The 24,099-nt window shown below is 35.1% G+C and overlaps 1 long non-coding RNA gene across 1 annotated transcript; it reads left to right on the top strand.

Moving 5' to 3' along the window:
* Positions 1-7,867: 7,867 nt before the first annotated feature.
* On the top strand, positions 7,868-24,095 carry LOC118501507. The gene is made up of 3 exons (XR_004904131.1): positions 7,868-7,878; positions 20,430-20,434; positions 23,909-24,095. It is a non-coding gene; the product is annotated as an uncharacterized LOC118501507 (long non-coding RNA).
* Positions 24,096-24,099: the final 4 nt, after the last annotated feature.

Genomic DNA, 24,099 nt, shown 5'->3' with positions numbered 1-24,099 from the left:
CTGGAAGGGCAGCCACCACTGTTCTGTGTTGAGCCCTCCTTCCACACAACCATCAGCAAATCTGAATCTTCATTGACCTGGTGAACATCCTATGCCTCACACTGGTGACTACCTGAAACCATGCCCCACCCAGCTTATGCACTGCCCAAGTCACTTTCAGTGGCAGGCAGCTGGTCTTGGCCCATGCTGCAGACTCTCCTAAAACTTTCAAAGGTCCACACTCTTCTGTGCTTCTTGTTGAGTAGCTTAAGACTTGGTACTGGTAGCAGCTGGCCTTGGTTTGCACCATGTCTCTTCACAAACACCTCTGAGCCCAGAATAGGAAGCTACCTACCATTGATAACCTATATCTCCTACAAGGTGGCCCCAGATTGAACATAGGAAGCTGGTGACATAGCCTACACCTGAGCATCTCCTAAGTGGCAATAGAACCAACATACCCAGGGGCCAGTTTCAGACCACAACAGAAAACCATGCTGTGAGCTTCATAAATGAGACACTGAAAGAGAGGTCTCAGCAGACTGAAGAGCTCTGCTGGGGTAAATCTCACACCATGGGGTCAGCCACCACACAGTGGTTTATCTATTGTGCTTGTAGAAAGTCTTCAAGACAGTCAGTCTAAAGGTTGACCTTTGTCAACCTTTGCTGATGTGCTCACAGCAATCAAAGCTTAGCTACAATAAGACAGAATATAAGCAACACACAATGCACATTCCTGAGGCATTTGACTCAGATGATCAGGAGACTGCCACTGGGCCCCACAATGTACATTCATATGTAAGTCTACACTGCCAAGACTGGGAGTCATAGCAGATATACTTAACACATACAAACAAACAGAGAGGCAGCAAAAATAAGAAGACAAAGAAACATACCCCAAATGAAAAAACAGGAGAAAAAAAACAGGAGAAAATTCCAGAAAAAAGCAAAAAAATAATAATAATGAATTATAGAAATCTACCAGATACAGAGTTCAAAACACTAGTTAAGGATACTCAATGAATTTAGGTGAAGAACTCAGTGATAATTTCAACAAAAAGTTAGTAAACATGAAAAATGACATAGAAACTATTAAAAAGAAGCAATAAAAATGAGAATATAATAACTGAAATGAATGATACATTAGAAGAAATCAAAAGCAGATTATATGAAGTAGAGTATCAAATTGGCAATTTGGAAGACAAGGTAGCATAAAACACCCTATCAACAGCAAGAGAATAAAATAATTTTAAAAAATAAGAATAGTTTAAGGGACCTCTGGGAAAATATCAAGAATACCAACATTATCACCACTGAGGTGCAAGAAAGAGAAGAGAGCAAGGAATTGAGAACCTAGTTGAAGAAATAATGACTGAAAACTCCCCTAACTTGAAGGAAATAAATACACAAATCCAGAAAGTGCAGAGGGTTCTAAACAATGTGAACATAAACACATGTGAACATAAACAAATCCACATCAAGACACATCTTAATTAAAATGCCAAAGGTTAAAAACAAAGGGAGCTCCCAAAAGATTGTCAGCTGATTTTTCAACAGACACTTTACAGGCCAGAAGAAATTGGCATGAAATATTCAAAGTGATGAAAAACAAGAACCTACAATTAAGATTATACTACCCAACAGAGGTATCCTTTAGAATCAAAGAACAGATAAAGAGCTTCCCAGATAAGAAAAGGCTAATGGAGTTTATCAATACCAACCCAGTATTACAAGAAATGTTGATGGGACTTCTTTAAGAAGAAGAAAAAATCCAGAATATAATTATTAATAATAAAATGGCAATAACTACATAGCTATCAATAATCACTTTAAACATAAATGGATTGAATGTTCCAATCAGAAGAAATAGGGTAGCTAAATTAGTAAAAAAATAAGACCCATAAATATACTGTTTACAAAAGGCCCACCACAGACTGAAACACATACACAAACTGAAAGTAAAGGGATCAAAAGAAAAGGTTATTTCATGCAAGTAGAAACAATTTTTTTAATATTGGGGTAGAAATACTTATATCGCACAAGGTACACTTTAAAATGAAGGTTATAACAGGAAACAATGGAAGACATTACATAATGATAAACTGATCAATCCAACAAGAGGATATAACCCTTATAAACATTTACATACCCACATAGGAGCACCTACATATATGAAACATAACATGATGAACAAAAATTAACAGTAATACAGCAATTGTAGGGGAATTTAACAATCCATTGACAATAATGGATTTGATCATACAAAAAGAAAATCATAGACCTGGCTGGCATAGCTCAGCGGATTGAGCGCAGGCTATGAACCAAAGTGTCACAGGTTCAATTCCCAGCCAGGGTACATGCCTAGGTTGCAGGCCGTGACCCCCAGCAACCGCACATTGATGTTTCTTTCTCTCTCTCTATCTCCTTCGCTTCCCTCTCCAAAAAAATAAATAAATAAATAAAATATTAAAAAAAAAAGAAAATCAATAAGGAAAAAGTGGCCTTGATGACAAATTAGACCAGATAACTTTAATAATTGGTATTTTAGAACATTTCACCCCAAAGCAGCAAATCATACATTCTTATTAAGAACACATGGAACATCTTATATATGTTAGGCTGCAAAACAGGTCTCAGTAAATTTAAAAACATTGAAATCATATCAAGCATGTTCTCTGACCATAATGGTACTAAACAAGAAATCAATCAAAAAAAGAAAACTGAAGAAACACATAAACATATGGAGGCTCAATAACATGCTACTAAACAATGAATAGATTAACAGTGAAATCAAGGAAGAAATCAAAAGATATCCTGAGACAAAGAAAAATGAAATACAATAACCCCAAATCTATGAGACACTTCCAAAGCAGTTCTAAGAGCAAAATTCATAGTAACACAGGCCTACTTCAAAAAAACAAGAAAATCTCAAATAATCTAACTTTACACCTAAAGGAACTAGGGGAAAAAAGCAATAACCAAAGTGAGTAGAGGAAGAAAATAATAAAAATTAGATTGGAAATAAGCAAAAAAGGGTCTGAAAGAACTATACAATGAAACCCACAGTTGGTTCTTTAAAGAGATTTAAAAAATGATAAACTGTTAACCACACTTCAAGAAAATAAGAGAGAAGATCCAAATAAATAAAATCAGAAACAAAAGAGGAGGAGCGATAACTGATACCATAAAAATACAAAATATCTTAAGAAAATATTATGAACAATTATATGCCAACAAATTGGACAATCTGGAAGAAACAGATAAATTTCTAGAAACATACAACCTTCCAAGACTGAATCAGGAAGAAACATTATATCTGAACAGACCAAAAACTACTAACAAATTTGAAACAATGATAAAAAGCTCCCCCCAAAATGAAAGTCCTGGTCTGGATAATTTCATAGGTAAATTTTACAAATCATTCAAAGAAGAATTAATAGCTATCCTTCTCAAACTACTTCAAAAAATTCAAGAGGAGGGAAGACACCTAAGCTTATTTTATGAAGCCAACATTATCCTAATTCAAAAAGCAGTTAAAACAGCTAAAAGAAAAGAAAATTATAGGCCAATACGTCTGATGAACATAGATGCAGAAGTCCTCAATAAAATATTAGTAAACTGAATCCAGAAGTAAATTGAAATGATTATTTATCATGATCAAGTGGGAATTATTCTTGGGATGCAATATTTGCAAATTTAATATGTGATATACCACATAAACTAAATGAAGATAAAAATCATATGATCACATCAATAGATGCAAAAAAGTATTTGAGTAAATCCAACACTCATTTATGATAAAAAATAACCTCCCAGTAAAGTGGAAATAAAGAGAACATAACAAGAGCCATACATGACAAAGGCACAGCTCACTTAATACTCAATGATGAAAAATTGTTTTCCTTAAGTTAGGAACAAGATGAACAAGGATATCCATTTCTACCACTTCTATTAGAAATTCTAGCCACAGCAGTCAGACAAAAAGGGAAAAAAGATGTGAAAACCATTCATATTGGAAGGAAAGAAGTAAAACAGTCATTGTTTACAGATTACATGATACTATATAGAGAGAGAGCCCTTAAGATTCCACCAAAAAAAAGCTATTAGCACTAGTAAACGAATTCAGTAAAGTAGCAGGAGACAAAATTAATATTCAGAAACTAGTTTCATTTTTATACACCAATAATGAACTATCAGAAGAGAAATTAAATAATCCCATTTACAATGAAATCAAAAATACCTAAGAATAAATTTGACCAGTAAGGTAAATGACCTGCAATCAGAAAATTATAAGACATTGAGAAAGAATTGAGGAAGATACAAATAAATAGAAGCATATATCATGCTCATAGACAAAAGTAACATCATTACAATGCCCACACTACCAAAGCAATCCATAGATTCAATGCAATCCCTAAAATACCAGTGATGTTTTTTCACAGAACTAAAACAAATAACCCTAAAATGTATAAGAAAACACAAAAGGTCCCAAATAGCCACAGCAATCTGGAGAAAGAAGAACTAGGCATGGTGTAGTTTGATATCATGTTATCTGATATAAAAATAAATGACAACGCTATAGTAATAAAAAAAAAACACTGGTACTAGCATAAAAACTGAGACACGTAGATCAGTGGAACGGAATAGAGAGCCCAGAAATAAACTCATGCCTATATGGTTAATTAATCTCTGACAAAGGAGGCACAAAGATACAATGGTGTACAGACAGTCTTTTCAACAAATGGTTTTGGGAAAACTGGACAGACACATACACACACAAAAAATAAAATCAGATCACTGTTTTACACTATACACAAGAAAAAACTCAAAATAAATTAATTACCTAAATGTAGGACTTGACACCATGAAACTCTTAGGACGTGTAGGCAATAAACTCTTTGCCATTGCTATTATTAATATTTTTATGAATATATCTGTGGAGCAGAGGAAAGAAAAGAAAAAATAAGCAAATGGGATTACATCAGACTAAAATGTCTGATGCACAGCAAGGGAAACCATCGACAAAATGAAAAGAAAACCTGCTGAATGAGAGAAATTATTTACCAATAATACATCTGATAAGGGGTTAATATCCCAAATATATATACATAAACCTCACATAATTAAACACCAAAAAATCTAGCAATTCAATTAAAAAATGGACAGAGGACCTGAACAGATATTTCTTTAAAGAGGACATACAGATTGTCAATACACATATGAAAAGATGTTCAACATCACTAATCATTAGAGAAACAAATTAACACTTATCAGAATAACTATAATCAACAAATCAATAAACTACAAGTATTGGTGAGAATGTGAAGAAAAGAGAATCTTTGTTCACTGTTGGCAGAATTGTAAATTGATGCAACCACCATGGAAAACAATATAGAGGTTCCTCAAAAAATTAAAACTAGAAATATCATATGACCCAGAAATTTCACTTCTGGATATTTATCCAAAGAAATTCAAAAGGCTAATTTGAAAAGGTATATGCATCCTAATGTTCACTGCAGCATTATCTACAATAGCCAAGATACTGATATAACTTAAGTATCCATCAGTAGATGCTTGGGTTAAAAAAATTGATTCATATATACAATGGAATATTACTGAGCCATAAAAAATAATTAAATCTTGCTATGCGAGACAACATGAATGGAGCAGAGGGTACTATGCCAAGTGAAATAAGTAAGGCAGAGAAAGACTAATACCATATGGTGTCACTCACATGTGGATAGTAAGAACAAAATGAACAAAACAAAAACAGACTCATAGATGCACAGAACAAACTGATGTTGTCAGATAGGAGTAGAGAGAGTGATGGATGAAAAGGGTGTATATATTAAAAAACACAAGATAGCAATTACAAAATAGTCACAGAGATGTAAAGTTCAGCATAGGAAATATACTCAGCAATATCTGAATAACTATTTATGGTTTCAAGTGGGTACTAGACTTATGGTATATGCGGGATCACTTCATAGTTATATAAATGTCTAACCACTATGCTGTGCAACTAAAACTAATATAATATTGAATGTCAATGGTGATTGAAATTTTTTTAATTTAAAGAAATTTAATTTCTTGTATCAATATGCAATTCATGCTCATATGTCTGTAATTTTTTAATATAATATCACTTATAGATAGTTTGTTCCTATGAGAATGAAAACAGTATTTATTCTTTGGGTGTTATGTCTCTTAAAACTTTTTAATCACGTTGATGCCTCTCTCCTTTATTTTTCATATTCTTGACTTTTCAGAGAAGCCAAATCAGTTCCATTATTGTGTGTCTGCCATTCAGATTTGTCTGTTAACTTCCTATTGTTGTAGTTTGATTTGTTTCTCTATTCTTTATACACCTTGAAAACAGAGGTTAATGATATAGTCTTAATTAAATTTGAGTTTAGTCTTGGTTTTCATGTTGTCTTATGTAAAGAGAACAGTAATATTTTCCCACTTGCCATAATGCTAAGATTGATGAGAGGAATCAGGTAATGGTAGACTGATTCCACCATTATAAAGTTCACCACCAATATTTCATCAAATATTTTCATCCATTGATAATGATTGCCAAAATCAATTGTTTCATGAAAGGTTGAAAAATGGTGTTTTCTAGTGTTATTATTCTTTCTAGTGTATATATATCCTTTATCTGCTTGGGCTATTAGGTTACTAAGAAATACAATTCATAAAAACATAAATATTTAAACCTTTCCTTTTGTCAATTTTCTGGTTAAGAGGTCAATACTCTAGTTGCTTCCAGTTGCTTACTGTCCTTGATAGTTTTTTTTTCTATTTTTGTCTTCCCTATCCCCTTATATAATGTGTTGAACACATGAATTTTTATATATTTAATCTGGTAAAATTGATTTACATTACTTATTCTTTTCATGGTCAAATTGTCTCAAATTTGGCTGAGAGATACCTTGTGTGTTTGTCTCTTAATCCTATGACAAAATCCATTTATCTTTGATAGTCTCCTTGCTTTCTATTGTGACTAGATATTCCAACATCATCTTGTCTATTTTCTACCTCAGATATGGAATCATTCATGACTGCAAGGAGCTCTTGTTTTTAAAGACCACAACCTGGGGACTCGTTGTGCTCATTATTGTTGTTTTGTCATTACTTTAAGGAACTACTAATAAATATAGCTGAGAAAAAAACAAGAGTTCATATTTATATTTCCAATTCCAATTTAATATTGCAGAACTTTCATTTAACATTTGGGTTTTTACAAATATCTTTTTTCTCTTAAGCTGAATTTTGTTTCTTAGGAACAAAATTATTTGTTTGTATTAATTTGTAACATATATACTTTAAAAATTATAATGTCAATATACTACTTTTAATTAGACTACTAAGTGAAGTACCAGATTTCTTTGTATTCTACCTGTCCTCACATTATTTTCCACTAAGACTATACAGTCAAAATAATGTATTCTAAAAGTTGCTCGAAAGAATTCTTATCTGTGTGGTTTATTAAGAAAAATGTCTTTTTTGTTTATTTTTAATTGTTAGATATTGTTTCCTATTTTAAATTTTATTTTAAATGTTTTAATACATTTATGAAAGCAAGACTATATTAACAACTTCTTTTTAAATCTTGTCTCTTTACTTGTCCTATCTACCCTGTTTCCTCATACTCTCTATAAGTAATGATTTTTATTAATTTTTGACTTATGCTTTTAGTGTTTCTTTCTATAAAACTAAGGAATGTATATTATACATAGCTTCTTTCTTTCACCAAAGGTAGCATATTTCATTTACTATTCTATGCCTTGCTTTTTTTCTATGAGAATATATAATAGAGATCATTCCATATCTATGCATAGAGATTTCTATTCCTATATACTGCTGCATAGTGTTTCAATGAGTTAATGAAAATAGGTTGTTTATTTCATGCAAATTTGGGCTGTTACCAATCTTCCACCATTATAAATAATGCCAGAATAAATGCCTGAACACAAGTCTTTGCATGTATTTCCCAGTGTAACTTGCTATAAATACCTAGACATGGGTTTGCTAGGTCAAAAGGCAAAGGCATAAATTACTCTTCTAAATATTGCCAAAATTCCCTCAATAAGGTTGAGGTTTTGTACTTGTCTTTGGTATTCCCAAGAACAGTGTTTTGACAGTGAAATACACACTGCATGATAAACAATGTATTCAATGATATAGGGGGACTTAAGCTTGCTTTTGTGGAATTTTTGATACTTTCATGGTATTAGTGTCAAAATTATACCATTTTCACATGCTCTGGGTTTTCTGGTAACTGGTTTGCTGTTTGATTGAATAGGCAGATTTTAATTCTTAAGCAATTTTCCAGAGTCTTGGTTTGAATGATATTTGGTTGTTTAAAAAGTCGATGCTCAAGAGTTAGTCTTGTTTATTTAGAGGTCAATTTAAGTCTCTATTTTCCAGCTTCCATTCAGATGACTGGCTAAGCAAAAGCTGTTCCTATTACTTCAAAAGGTTTTATTATAGGTTGTGTGTGATGGATGGTTTTGCCCTCCCTGTTGTTTCTAAGGCATTAAACAAAGGTTGATATTGAATTCCAATTCCTTGAAATAAAACTCAATTTATTTTTTCATCACTCTGCTAATAAGCAAAGATTTTATGAATGACCCTAAAGGGAAAATATTAATTTCCCTCCCAGCATCCTTTTAATTCTAACTTTCCATTTATGCAGCATCTCCCACTGGAAAAAAGTAATACATTCTAAGCCTGACATATTAAGTAGGAGATGGATCCTTTTGGGGGTCGTTTCTTGATAAGCTTTGAAAGGGAAAATACTTTTACAGAAAACAAGAGGAAGACACTCTAGTCCATTGAACCTGATCTCATTCTGCCTCAGAGCGCTTTATTTTTGTTTTGTTTTCTAATATCTTTTTCTGTTGTACCTGTTAGAAAGAAGAGAAGGTGGAAAACAATTAAGGTTTTTTTCCTCTCTATATAAAACCCTTATCTTGCAGCAAGCAAGTTTCTTGAGGATAGAAAAGAAAATCACCATCTATTTTCAGAGATAACAAGACAAAAGTCTTTAGTCTGTTTTCTTCTCACAGCTTCATTAGTGATGGGCAGTAAACCTGAACAGAGGGGAACACTCAGGGAGATGCTGATAAACAAAAGTGCCCTAGTACAGGGTGAGCTTTGACTGCGTCTCTATTCAAAGACAAGATAAAGGAGTTTACCATGTGGTTGAAAAGTATCTTTTTCATGAGTTTGATATTAAGGATTCATTCTAGGAAGAAGAAATAGATAATTAAAACACAAATAATAATATCTTTACTAATTAAATAAATACAGTGTTCAAGGTGGGTAAAGCTCATTTATTTCTCACCCACACGTGGGTTTTTTTGGTATAATATTTCTTTCTAGCAAATTGAGCATGTGTCCTTTTGAAGAACTGAAAGACTCTATCCCTCTGTTAAGCAACAGGGCAGAATATGTTTCATTAATTGAAGTATAAATATTGAGAATATCTACCTAGGGAAAGAGCTAACCATCAATGATTAATATAAAACAGAAAATTGTTTAGCAACACACAACATTATGTGTGAAAAGGCAATTTTATAACATGAAATGACTTAACAATTAGGAAGGAGCCACTTTTACGAAGATTTATTTATAATTTATAGTAGTGTATCCTTTTTGAGCCTACTTTGGTTATTTTACACTTTGCATTTAATCTGTCTATACATTTTTGTATATAATAATGTTTTGTAATTTTTATTAATGAATGTATTTTACTCATTAATGTTTAATGAATAAACATTCATTTCAATGTTTAAATTGATGAAACCATTAAATGTGTCTTTAAAAACACTAAAAGCTACAAGCAGTCTGTCATACAAACTCTGCCATTTTCCTTTTTGATCTTTGAATAGTTGCACATGTATTAAAACTGACTTCCCAAAAGCAACTTTCCAAGGCTTTGGATCTCCCCGCTCCCCCTTCTCCAACCATATTTGAGTTGACCTTGGCACTAGCATGGCTAGTTGTCATCAGTTGTTAGCATGTTAGGTTAAATCCTCTGGACACAAAGAGATCTGACACTGAACTAAACTACTGAATACCCTTCATTTCCTCCTTTTACCCCTATCAGTAAAAAGTTTATCTTGCCACTAAGGGTTGACACAGATCTAAGGCATAAATATATTCTGTGCTTTATTCAATTACAGAAAATTCATTTTTTAACTCAGTGTCCATCTTCAAGACAGCCATCTCTAAACAGTTTTACAAACAAAAGCATCACGATATGTCTCTAGTACATGAAGGTTGTCAGATAGCTAGATCACCGTGATCCTGTTTAACTCGTACATACAAATTTGTAGCACAAGGAAGTCAAATCTAAGATGAGGTAATGTTTGTAAGAATCATTTTGTGAACTAGAAAGTTGTATGTAAAACTCAGTTAATATACAACTAAGAGTATTTTTAATTATTATTTATTCTAAATCTCAACTTCTAACTCTTTTGTTCTGGTATGAGTTGCTAGATCCTTTTAGATTTGCTTCTAAACTCTGATCAGTGCAGCCAGAGGGAGATTTTAGTCCTAGGGGTTAATGTGTCTCCACTACTGAGTGCTCTGTCTGAGGTCCTGCATATTAGTAGGTTTTTTCACCCTGGTTATGAATATGAACTATTCTCAGCTCTGTGAAAACTTTAGGACTTGTCTCACCACTCCTTTATAATAGTTCTTTCCTCAGCCTTGGGTAGTTCCTCACATGTCTGTTGTGATCAGTACATTGCTGCACACTCAAGGGGAACCTCCTCTTTATCTCCAGAGCTCCTTTGCTATGTGTCTCTCTCGTCTCCAGTCTTCTGCCCAGTGAATTCTAGCTGCTTTGCTCTCCCTGAATATTCAGCTGTTTTTCTCAACCCAGGAAGACCACCAGGCTCTTCTGATGTCTCTCTTTCTGCTTTGCCGCCTGAACACTCCACAGGCAACAGAAACTGGAATATTGTCGGGTTCACCTCAATTTTTCCCTTCTTTCAAGGATTACTTTTTTGTACAGCCTGTTTTCCATGTCTATAAAGTATTGCTGTATACACTGTTTAAAAATTTTTTTTAAGATGGTAGGGTAATTCCAGTTCCTGTGACTCAGTTGTGACCAAAAAGTAAAAGTTGCCAGTTCCTTGTTAATGTTGTAGTATACCTACAAAAATTTTCCTAGGTAGATTTATCAGTATTTGTTTTATGATGTTTGCCTTTGGTATAGTAGATAGAAATCTTCCCCCTCAATACAGTAACATAAATATTACCCTCCATTTCTATCATAATGGGACTATCATAATTACATTTTTTAATATAGTCTTTAAACTACTCAAAACTTTGTTGTAAAGTATGAAGTGGGATGAGATTTTTATATATTTTTTGTGATTACCTAGTTATTCACAAACCTTTTTTGAATAATCCATTATTTTCTAACTGCTAAAAAAAGGTCACTTTTATCATTTAACTTTTTTACTACAACTAACATTTAGGTCTCTTTCAAGATCTACAACTTTATTCATGAATGAGTTTGTGTATTCTGAACATCATTTATATGCAGTATTTATTATTATAGAATTATAGTATGCTTTAAGAGTTGTAGTCTGTACCCTGTTATTTTTCTGGTAAAATTTCTCATATGACTTCTACATTTTTTCCACCCCATGAATTTTAGATGGCTTAGCCATTTTCCTTTATTGATGAACTCTTATTTGATATTTGGCATCAGACAGAAACTAGCTTTGCAAAAATGAGTGCTGGAGTTTTCTGTCTTTCTCTATTCATTTTAACTATTAAATTGCCTAAAATTTGGAGTTCTTTTGTAGGTTTACCTAAAGTTTTATGCAAAATTATCTGACCATCATGTTAAAGAAGTGGAAAGGACAAGAACACAGGCTTTTCTGTTTTGTTTTGTTTTGTTTTTGGTCTATTTATTTTATAAAAATGTTTCTAATATTGTCCAAGGTTGTTGTTTTTGTCTTCATATCCCTTCTTGACTTAATTTTAGCAATTTGTATTTTTTGTAAAAATTAATTTATTTTATCCACATTTTAAATGTTCAAGTATAGAATTGTAAAAATGTTTCTCACATACTTAAAAGATTTTTATATATAAGTTGTTATATCCCCCTCTTTATTTTTAATTTTTTAAATATTTGTTTTTGTTTCTTTATGAGAGTATTGATTTTTGCAATGTATTTTGAGTTGAACTTTAAGTCAACCCTATTCTTTTTGTTTGTTTTTGAGTGTATTTTTACTCCATTATTTGCATTGGAATATGATATTTTATCCTTTTACTCATTATTAAATTTGAGAGGTTTCTTCCTCTTTTTTGTCCTCCTTTTTGCAAACTTTTTTTTTCTGCTCCCTTTTTCTTTGTTTTTCTTGCTTTTAAATATACTTTTCAGCCATGAGTGATCAAATGGTCCAGACCTGGCCTCCCATAAAGGCAACTATAACACTGGACAAAGTCAATGAAACATCTGTTTTTCAGACACTGGACAGAAGGACTAAGTGCTGGGAGAAAAAGAAAATGAGTGAGATGAGCCCAGTGATAACCCCAGCTTACTGCATGAGAGACTTTGCAGAGCACAGCTCAAAAGTGGAGAAGGTGAGCAGAACTTGACACACCAGCTGAGCTGAAGAGAAAGAGGTCAAAGCTTGAGCAAACTGAGGCAGCTGAAATCAGAGAGGGACAGAGTGAGGGGGCTAAACAGAAAAAGAGCTCCACAGAAATCCTCTCGAGCTCATTCATTAAGTTGATTATTTTCCTCAGAGACTAGCTCTTGAATTCATCAATGCTATTAATTTCTCTTTTCTTCTTATTTTGTATTTCATCTTCATCAATTACTTTCCTTAAATTTGCTATATGAGTATTATTCTAAACATCTTGGCAACAATATTACTTCATTTATTTCTCTTCATTTACTTTCTGAGCTAATAATCAAATTGTCAGATTGGATACCCACAGATCCAAGTTCTTGCTCAACATGAAGCTTTATGAACAATTCAAAGCTATGAGGACTCCAAAGCAGAGAAAGTTCTGGGACATAAGGGTAATTTCCCAGACACTTTCTTCTCACATGAAACCTACACTTTCTAGTCCATGATAATAGATGAGGTCTCTAAATGGAGCTCACAAGTTATTTCACATAACGGGAGGAGAATTTAAGTTGAGTAAAATCTCTATTTTATACCCAGAGTGTTGGATAGCTTATATGTATTTTTCCAGTGAGCCATGCCTCATGCTTCAGTAGATTTTGTCTTTATTTACTTTCAGTAAGCCTTTTAGCTAGTGATATTATCGAAAGGGAATTCTGTAGATAAGATCCTTCCTCCCTGCAAATATTATTAGTCTCTTTACCCAGAGGTCTTGTTGACAAGGGGAGCAACCAGATCTCTTGGCTTTTAAAGCCCTTCTGTGGGTTGGATTCCTCCACTAATGGGAGTATACGAATCACAAGCTAGCTCTTTAATTCTTTCCTCTCTATTCTCTGTCTCATTTAATAATAAAATAATTAGCAGTATTAATTTCTCTCTGAGGAAATTGTTAGCCATATATTTTATATATGCTCAAAATAATTAAAATTATATTAATATAATAATTGAAATTTATAACTATTCCATTTTCTAAATATTGTACTAAACAATAGTTTTTATTTTTGCTTTGAGTCAATACTTGTTAAAGTGCATTTTTAATTTTATCAATATCATTTTATTATAACAGAGAATACACATGGTATTTTATTGAGGAGTCTTCGGACTTTGTAAGTGAACTATTTTTATAAATAATTTGTGGGTATTTTTTAAAGAGGTACTCCCTGTAAGATACACAATTTAATATATAGCTGTGATACTAACTTTATTAAAATCATGTTCAGATTCCCTCCTGCTGCATCATAAGTCCTTGACTCTGGATGCTGCAATTGCCTGGGCAGTCTTTACAAACGAACAATGTCCACACGTACCCCAAACCAACTGGAACCAAATACGTGCAGGCGGCACCAGACAGCCGCACGTGTAGAGCTCCTCCTCCATGAGGCTGATGCACTGAGGTTTTTACAAACACTGCTCCCCACCCTCTTTTGTGTTAGTCCATACATTATTTTATTTGCTAGAAACAGAGAAAAGCATATTAAAATGTCCCACTACTTTGATATTAGAGTCCATCTTTTTCTTGTAGGTCAAACATTTTTCTACTTGAGTATTTTAGCACAGTTATGTGAATTAACAGTTATATCTTTATCACTGAGAAATGATTCATGCAGATTTCTAATTGATTCTATATTTTATCTTTAATCATACATTTTAATTTAAGAAAAATACTTCAAATCCTCCTGTCTGTCTTTTAACTACATGTGCTTGCTTCATATTTTATCTTTTTCTCTTAAAATTACTGAATTATGCTTCTTTATACATATTTCTTATAAATAATATTTAAGTGAATTTTTAAAACTCTGCTCATTTGTTTTCTTATAACTGAGATTTTCAATTTATAGTGATTATTGTATCAAAATATACATAATATACTTGTGATATTTTTACTACCTCAACTAATTTGCTTTATGTGTTATTCTTACATTGCCTTGTCATTTCAGTAGCTTTCTATCTCTTGATATTTGTATTCTATATTTATTTACTTCACACTCTAATGGTTTAGAACAGAGAAATTTTAATAATAAGGAGGGTAATAATTAAGTTTTAAAATGTATGCACCATTTGTGGTACAGGCAGACTATGTAATTTAGACCAAACTGCCTATAGAAAACACCTAGAAATGCTATATCAAACTTAAAAAAAAATGAGGAATCAGAGAAGCAACCAAGACAGTGGAGATCTGTAGCACTGAGACCCTTCTCCTCTGGGAACTCCTCCTGATCCCAGCGGATGTGGCTGAGAAGCCGAGAAGAAGACAGTTTCAATAGAACTGAGGCTCCAGGGGACAAAAGCTAGAGCACAGTTCTCACCAAGAAGGGTTGGTGCCAACGGGCTGTCCATCAGGCGTAAATGGACCAGCTTTCTCAAGAACTAAGGACAAGCTTTATTGGAATATTAGTATTGGCTTCTGAAATTTTAGTTCTATCTACATTTTAAATTCTAAAAAACAGGCTTACTATTGTTATTTTATATACTTAGCGTTCTTTTAAAATTATCCAAATTTAGCACTATTAGTTTGCACTCATTCTGCCTCCAAGTTCCTATCAAGGATCATTTTTCTTCTGCCTGAAGTATATTTTCTTTGATACAAATTAGCAGGTGGTTAATTCTCAAACTTTTAGAGTGTCTGTAAATGCCTTTCACTATCATTTTCATAGGGTGTACTTGCTGGGCCCAGGCTTCTGGGCTGGCCGCTATTTTCTATCGGGTACTTTGAAGATGCAGTCTTATCCTCCGCCTTTCAGTTTCTTTTGAGGCATCAGCTATTAGGCTTATTATTTCTTCTTCTTTACATGTTATGTCTTTTTTCCTGGCCTCCTTCAAATTTTCCCTTGTTCTTTGGCTTTTGTCAGTATAACTATGCTCAGCCTGTGTTCTTTTCTTTATGTTTGTCTTGCTTGGGGTTCGTAATGTTTCTTGACTTTATGACTTGATGTCTTTCTCAAGTTAAGGAACATAAACAGCTGTTATTTATAAAATATCAGTCTTCCCATTCTTTTCCGTCCCTCTTTCTGGAATTCTAGGTACATATACATTAGGCATTTTCATCATGACCTGTATGATTTGTGTTTAATTTGTGTGTGTGTGTGTGTGTGTGTGTGTGTGTGTGTCTGTGTGTGTGTGTGTGTGTGTTCCCATGCTCTATTATGGCTATTTCTAAACAAGTGTTTAGTGTTTCCCATAAATGTTGTAGAGATAAGTTGTGGCTTAGTATGATGTTATTGTTTTGCAAAGAGAAATTCTATTTGCTTCAGGCAGAAAGTCGGAAGTTCTAGAAATGCAAGATCATCTTCATGAAATCAGGAACTGAAATGAATCAACATTTGAACCAGGGGATAAGGTTTCAACCCCTTGCTTTTATTTTTTTTTATTCAAGTACAGTTGTCTCCATTTTCCCACCACCAACCCCTTGCTTTTAATATCATCAACACCATACTACCTTCCCTAAAGGGTTTGCTTCAGAGTATGCTTTACATTGAAGGGGTCCTCACTGCTCATTGATAGTTTTTTTCCTGAATTTTTGAATATCTGAAAGTATCTTCCTGCTCTCTTCATATAAAAACAACTTGCTTCCAACTCAAATTCTTAGGTCACTACTTTGTGTCTATCCCACCTTATATCAGTGCTCATATATTAATCAAGTGTTAGGAAAGGGAAGTCCTAGGAGAGCCCAAAGCTTCTGTCTCTATGTTTCTGGTAATCTCTCTCTCGCTTTTCAATTTCATAACTTAATTCAGATGTGTAGATATGCCTGTAAGGATAGCTTTCGATAAAATTTGTTTCTCATAAAGAGTAAGCCATTTTTTTTCTTTTGACTCAGAATTCTATCAGGAATGAACATTTTTCTTCTTTCTTTGAATATAGCTCCTATTTTATTGATATCATTTCTTTCTATTTATTTAGGCACACCAATTACTCACAGGTGGTATTTCTATTTCCTAGCCTCCATATTGACCATCACTCTTTCACCGCTTTCAATAATTTAAGCTTTAATTGGCACCCTGGGAGATTTTCCCAGGTCATGTTGTGAGATATATTTCTTGGAGTGGTAATTCTGCCATCTAATACTACTACTGTAAATATTAATATTATACTGTTTGATTAATGTATTCCATCACACTATTTAATAAATGTATTGCACTACAGATTGGTTTAGAAAAAAACATAAGTTACCTGCCTGAGCCCTACTCTCTTCAGTCTTAACCCTGTTCTCCCTAGGAATACACATTCTAATAGTTCTTGCTTTCTTTGCATATTGAAGTGATATACAAAAATCTTTATTTCATAGACAGTGACTCTTGATTTCATTTTTTGCAGAATAAGAATATTAAACCGCTTGCTTTCCCTTTGTCAGTATCCCCCCAATCCATCTTTTAAGTTCCATCAGTATTTTTACAGAGTCAGTGCTGATAATATTTATATTTTTTCCATAACTATAATTAAACTTCTGTGTTTTAACCACACATTGGTGTTAAAAGTTAAAAATCATTAAGTAACATCAAATTAATGTCAGTTTTGGAGATTCCCTGCAGAACCAATAAAAGTTGTATAATTACATTTCCTCTCTCAGAGAACTTTTAGTTATTCTAAGTGCCCTTCTCAATTTCTTCTGCACAGTGCCTTTATTAGATCTTTAAATTAGTCCAGTACTTCAAGCAGTCTATGGAAACTGTCCATGGAATATACCTTTTTGCTTCTACTCTCTTGCAGGGGTGTTAAACTCATTTTCACTGGGGGTCACATCAGCCTCGTGGTTACCTTCAAAGAGCCGAATATAATTTCAACTCCTTAACAGTTAAAGAGTAGTTACATTTATGTGGCCCCTGGTGAAAATGAGTTTGACACCCCTGCTAAGACCTTTGTGAGCCTGGCCCAGTCTGCACCATTGCTATGTAGGACCCAGCTGTCTGGTACTGGGAAAGTCTCCACTTTATGCTCTTAATGTTAATGTACTATTTCTTGGTTCTGAAATCTCTCTTGGTTTGTTTTATTTTATTTTTTTACTGGGTGAAATCTTCAAGAAATTCCCTGGTATAGAATGGAAAGTAAATTTCCTGAGTCATTTTATGTCAAAAATGCCTTTATTCTTCCTTCATACTTGATTTAGAGTTTCGTTGTATATCCTGTTGCAATATAAACACATAGAGATAAGAATTACTTCAAGTGACTTTAGAACACAGTATTTTTTTACTATATATTCTTATAAGATAAATTATATTCCATTTTTACATTATTAGTAGTATTTACATACTGAATTTCATTATGCAATTCAATTATGAGTATTTATATTATAATTTTGAAAACTATTTTATGTAGAGAATAGAAAAATGCAAGTTACAAATCATACTAGTGCTTTTAGGAGCCAAAAGTTTTATTATAAAGATAGATATGAGGATAAAAATATTTTAAATTAAGTGAAAATGCTGTAGTGTTACATGCAAATTGTAAATATCAACTTAGACTCTGGATTATTTTGTCTTGTTTTAAAACATACATAATTTCTAGCTTTGTCCACTGAAAACTCCTAGAGTCAGTGACCACCCATTAGCAACGAGTGACCTGGCATGCAGCGCTCCTTGGAGGAATAGCTGATTCCTGGTCTAAAGCTGGACACACACAAGATTTGGCTGAAGTATCTCATAGAAGAAAGCAAGGGAATGTTCAAGAATCATAGGCTAGTGCAACAAACAAACAAACAGCAATAACAAAACAGGATGCAACCTCAAAGGCCCCCTTTGGTCAAAGGAAGAACAACCAATAATCTGATAAGTACAGCTGATTTAAACATACTGACACATTGACTATATAAAAATCTGTGGTGTAAAAATTACACTTAAAAAAGAGAAAGGGAAAAATTGCCTCATTGGACATGACTGAAAGTAACTAAGGCAAGAACTCTGAAAATTGCTCATTAAAAAGAACATTATCCTGCCTATCCCCTGTTCAATAATATTTTAATATAATCAAATATCTCTGGTTAGCAAGGGAAAGTTCTCCTTTGCTGAAGAATTTCACTTAGAAATGTGGAAGGAAGAACAGAAGAGGAAATCTTTGTTCTGCAGGTTCTACTGAAATAAGGAACAGATACAGGCAAGGATCATGATTCAATGATAATAGTAGATGAAAGATTATGAGATATTTCATAATGATGGGATTATATTTCCAGGACTTATATCCACCATACTCCTAGCCTCACTAAAGAAGGAATGAGCAATCACTGTAGTGCTGAAACACGATGCAACACGACACAGAGCATCACCTAAAAGTGTTCTTGCAAAACAAAATAAAAATCAGGATTTACAACTAACTTTCATTTATAGGAGATATATGTAATTAGTTAAATGGCACTGAAAAAAGGCAAATAAGCAAATCCAGAATGTGGAATATTCTTTAGAAGCATTAATCTAGTTTTTGCAAAAATTCAGTAGCATGATGGTAAAAGGGGAAAAGTGGGTAGACTACAGAGAAAACAGAAGACTCAAGAGACACAAATGCAGTAAGTGGAGATTGCATGAATCTTAATTCATACAAATCAACTATTACCAGATAATTTTGAGATAATCACGGATGTTTGATTATAGAGTGAACATTAAGTGACACTTAAAAATCATTTATTTTAGGTTCCAAGAGCAGCTGGAGGCTCTGTCCCCATGCTCCCAGCCCCAGACCAGTTACAGCTAAACCACAGAGCAACCAACTCAAAAATCCAGCTGAGAGTGAGTGAGAGTATGTGTGAGTATGTGTGCAGACGAGTGGGTAGGTGTGTGCTGCAAGTATGAGAGTGCCTGTCCACCTGCAAAAACACTCAGGGGCTGGAGGCCCAGGTTCTTCTGTCAGAGCCACGGCCACCACAACTGCAACCGCTACCCAGCCTGGTGTTTCTGTCTGCACAGATGTGGAGCAGGACCCCTTTTGTGAAATTTGCAATATTCTCCTCAGGAAGAAGCTGCCACAGTGGCTACACCTCACACCCAAACTTGCCTGTGTGGCTTCTGTGCCTTGCCAGGCTGGGCCACGCAACCTGCAGCCAGGAGTCAGGGTCCTAGGGACTGTGGTACTTGTTTTGGAGAAGGTTGTAGCCTCCCTGGTCCCAGACACCACTAGAACCATGAACAGGACAGATTCTGACTGAGGAGGCTGCAGATCAGCTGAGGAACCAGGAGCACAAGGACAAAGAGAGGCCTCCTGGGCAGCACTGGCAGCAGAGACCATGGAGGGAATGCAGCAGTGGGAGCACAGTGGCAGGGGTCGGAGGTGGAGCCTCACTGGAGAGAGCAGCATTAGTGCCCAGCCACTGTCCTGTGTTTCAGTTTTGCTGCTGGACCCTCCCCCTTCCTCACCCACCCCATCAGGATATGAGACTCAAAAGAAGATGTTGCACACAGGATATATTCTATTGAATTGGGAGATGGGGGAGAGGCATCAGTGTGAGAGAGGAGTTGATAGGTGGCCTCCTGTAATGTCCCAACTGAGGATGCAACCCCTAGAAGTCCTCTCAAGGCAGAGGCAGGCTGGGAGGGGCTGAGCTCCCAGTTAGCCAGATGGGGGAAAGTTCCTGCCAAGGAATGGGCCCATAAAAATCAGGTCCCATATACAACAGGAGAGTCACGTAACCCATACAAAGGGCATTCCGAGAGCAACTTGATCGGGAGATCAAGGAGTCTGCACCATGGGGGCTCTCGGCTCTGAGGTGAGACAAAAATCACTGGAGATAAATACATCACCTTTTTTAAAGGGGCAAAGCACAGGTTTTATGTTTGTGGCTACCCACCCTGGGCCCTACCAAAGGGAGGGTGGCACAGACTAGAGTTGCCTGAGGAGAATCTGGAGTGGGAGGCATGAGGAAGAGTCTTGGACGAGCATCTGTGGGGTCTGGGGGGCCCTGATATACCTCGGCTACACAACAGCCATCTTTCCTGAGAAGAGTTAGGCCCTCCCAGGAGAAAATCAATTACCTTACCCTGTGGGAAACCATTCTACCCACCCTCTGGAAATCCCCTCACCACAACCTCCAAAATCCTGTTCACTCCACTCAGCAAGTTTTTGGGGTTTTTTTCTTCAGTTTTATTTGTTGTGGCATTCTGTTTTGTCTGTTTTTCTTTTCTACCATCCTGCATCTTAATTCTTGCTGAGGAGACAGCAACATAAATGGACTCAGAGGTCATCAGAGACTGGCAGTAAGGCGCAGCCAAACCATACACTATTTTGAGAAACAGAGTGCTGCCTGCCTCTGATGGGAGAGCCACAGAAACACCTTCCCAGCACCTGGCACACAAAATCTGAGTGCTGGAAGCCTAGTAAGTGCCCCACCCTCCCAAATATAGAGAAATAATCCCTGACAGACTCAGATTAGTGGCTCAGGAGAGTGGGGGGGAACCCATCATCTTTCTTGAAGTCTGAAAGGCACCTGCCATGGGAGACCCAGGAATCACAGCCCCGTTTTTCCAGAAGCCCACTCAGAAATAGTTGGGTCTACAACTAAGATTAACAGCAAGCCAGCAAGTAGATAAAGGCAGAGGCAGATCCTGTGGTGACCCGGGATAGTTGCTGACACAACCCTGGACCCAGTGCTGATAAAAAGCCAGCTTTGAGGAGCAGCTCCCACCCTGGGAGCCAAGTCCAGAGGAAGCAGCCACAAACTGTGGATCACCTATAGCTTCAAAAAGGTGTCCAAAGGCTAAATGTGGATGGCATCTGCCATTGGCTTACACTAGACTCAGACTCAGACTTAGACATCAGAGCAGGATCCAAAGGGAGAAACCAGAGGCAAAGTCTCAACTGTGCTGAGACAAATCTACTTGATTCTTTTCTCTTTATTTTAGTTACTTTTTCTTTTTCATAGCCTTTTAACTTATTTTTAATCTATTTTTCTTTTTATTTTTGGCGCTCTAATTTTTCTTTCATATCTCCTATTCTACTCTATCTTTGACTACTCCACTGTTCTCTTCTTCTCTCCTTTTATTACATTTTGTCACATTTTATGTGTTCTTTTTCCCCATTTTCCTCTTTTAATTCATTATGAATAGTAGTTTTCTTTCCCTTTCTCCTCTCAAAATCACTTTTCTTTCACCTTCTCATATTCTTATTTTTTATTTTCCCCTTTCTCTACTATCCCACTTCTCTTTCCTCTTTTAATATTTTTTTTGCTCTCTTATATTGTCAATATTGCTGTAGTGGTCGGGGGAGTTGCTTATTTTGATGTTGTTTTGTGTTATTTTGCTTTGTTCTGCCACCACCAGCACTACAGCATACAATATCTGGTGGAGGTTGAGCCTCTTAGCCAGACAGAAGAGCCCACCAACAAATGGGCCAATAGCAGTCAGGACCCATATACAACAGGAGAGTCCACACAGAGGACATTCTTTGAGCATCCAGATCAGGAGATCAAGAAATCAGCACCACTGGGGCCCACAGGACTCCTAACACACAATGTTGCCCCACAAGACCGAGAGTCAAAGCAAATCAATCTAATACATAGAAACAAACACAAAGAGACAACTAAAACAGGGAGACAAAGAAACAACCCCCCCAACAAAAGAAAAGGAGTAGTCTCCAGAAAAAGAACTAAGTGAAATCGAGGCAAGCAATTTATCTGACATAGAGTTCAAAGTAGTGATTATAAGGATGCTCAAAGAATTTAGTGAGAACTACAAGGAACTTAGGAGGACTTACATCAGAATGAAAAAGGACATAGAAACCTTGAATAAGAACCAGATGGAAATGAAGAACACAATATCTGGAATGAAGAAGACACTAGAAGGAATTAAAAGCAGGCTAGATGAAGTAGAGAATTGTATCAGTAAGCCAAAGACAAGGTAGGAAAAAACATCTAATCAGAGCAACAAAATGAAAAAAGACTCAAAAAGAATAAGGATAGTTCAAAGGAGCTTTGGGACAACATGAAATGTAACAATATTTACATCAAAGAAATAGCAGAAGAAGAAGAAAAGAACAAGGAATAGAAAACCTGTTTGAAAAAAAATGACAGAAAATTTCCCTCACTTGGTAAGGGAAACAGTCATGCAAGTAGTCCAGGAAGCATAAAGAGTCCTGATCAAGATGAACCCAAAGAGGCCCACCCCATGACACACTGCAGTCAAAATGGCAAAATGTAAAAACAAAGAGAAAATCTTCAAGAAGGCAAGGGAGAAACAGATAATAACAAACAAGGGAGTGCCAATAAAGCTATCAGTTGATTTCCCAACATAAACACTACAAGCCAGAAGGGATTGGCATAAAATATTCCAGGTAATGAAAAGTAAAGATATGCAACCAAGCCTACTCTATCCAGCAAAGCTCTCATTTAAAATGGAAGGTGAAATAAAGAGCTTCCCAGACAAAAGAAGGTTAAAAGAGCACATCTCAACCAAGCCAGCACTGCAAAGGGACTGCTAAAGGGATGCTAAAGGGACTACTTTAAGAAGAAGGAAAAGAAATAGAGAGAGGGAGGACCACAGGTACAAAGGGAAAAAATTGACAATGAATGAGTACCTATCAATAGTAACCATCAATGTAAATGGATTAAATGTTCCAATAAAAAGACACAGGGTAGCTGAATGGATAATAAAACATGACCCACATATATGTTGCCTACAAGAGACAAACCTCAGAACAAAAGATATACATAGGCTATAAGTGAAGGGATGGAAAACATATTCCAAGCAAATGGACATGAAAAAAATCTGGGGTAACAATACTTACATCAAAGTAGACTTCAAATCAGAGGCCACAGCAAGAGACAAAAAAGGTCACTGCTTAATACTTAAGAGGGTGGTCAAACAAGAGTATGTAACTCTTGTAAACATATATGTGCCCAATATAGGTACACCTAAATATATAAATAAAATATTGGAGGACTTTAAAAAAGAGATAGATAGCACTACAGTCATTGTAGGGGATTTTAACACCCCATTGTCAACAATGGATAGATTTTCCAAAAGAAGAATCAATAAAAATATTGCAGAATTGAATGACACTCTAGATCAAATGGACCTAATTGATCTACAGAACATTTCACCCCAAAGAAGCAAAGTGCACATTCTTCTCAAACATGCATGGATCATTCTCAAAGATAGGGCACATGGTAGGACACAAAACAAACCTTAACAAATTCAAGAAAATTTAAATAATATCAAGCACCTTCTTGGATCACAATGGCTTTAAACTAGAAACCAACCTCAAGAAAAACACTCAAAAACATTCAAATACATGGAGGCCAAATAACAGATTATTAAATAATTAATGGATTAACAATGAGATCAACAAAGAAATCAAAAACTATCTGAAAACAAATGAATACAAACACACAATGACCCAAAATCTATGAGACACAGTGAAGGCAGTCCTGGGAGGGAAGTTCATAGCAATTCAAGCCTACTTAAAGAAGATAGAAAGATCTCAAGTAAATAACTTAACCTTACATCTAAAACAAACAAACAAACAAACAAAAAACAACAAA

This window comes from Phyllostomus discolor, chromosome 6 (assembly GCF_004126475.2).
Source record: "Phyllostomus discolor isolate MPI-MPIP mPhyDis1 chromosome 6, mPhyDis1.pri.v3, whole genome shotgun sequence".
In the NCBI taxonomy this organism is placed as follows: domain Eukaryota; kingdom Metazoa; phylum Chordata; class Mammalia; order Chiroptera; family Phyllostomidae; genus Phyllostomus; species Phyllostomus discolor.
Note: the sequence above shows the minus strand (reverse complement) of the source record. Positions and strands in the feature narration are given on the sequence as shown.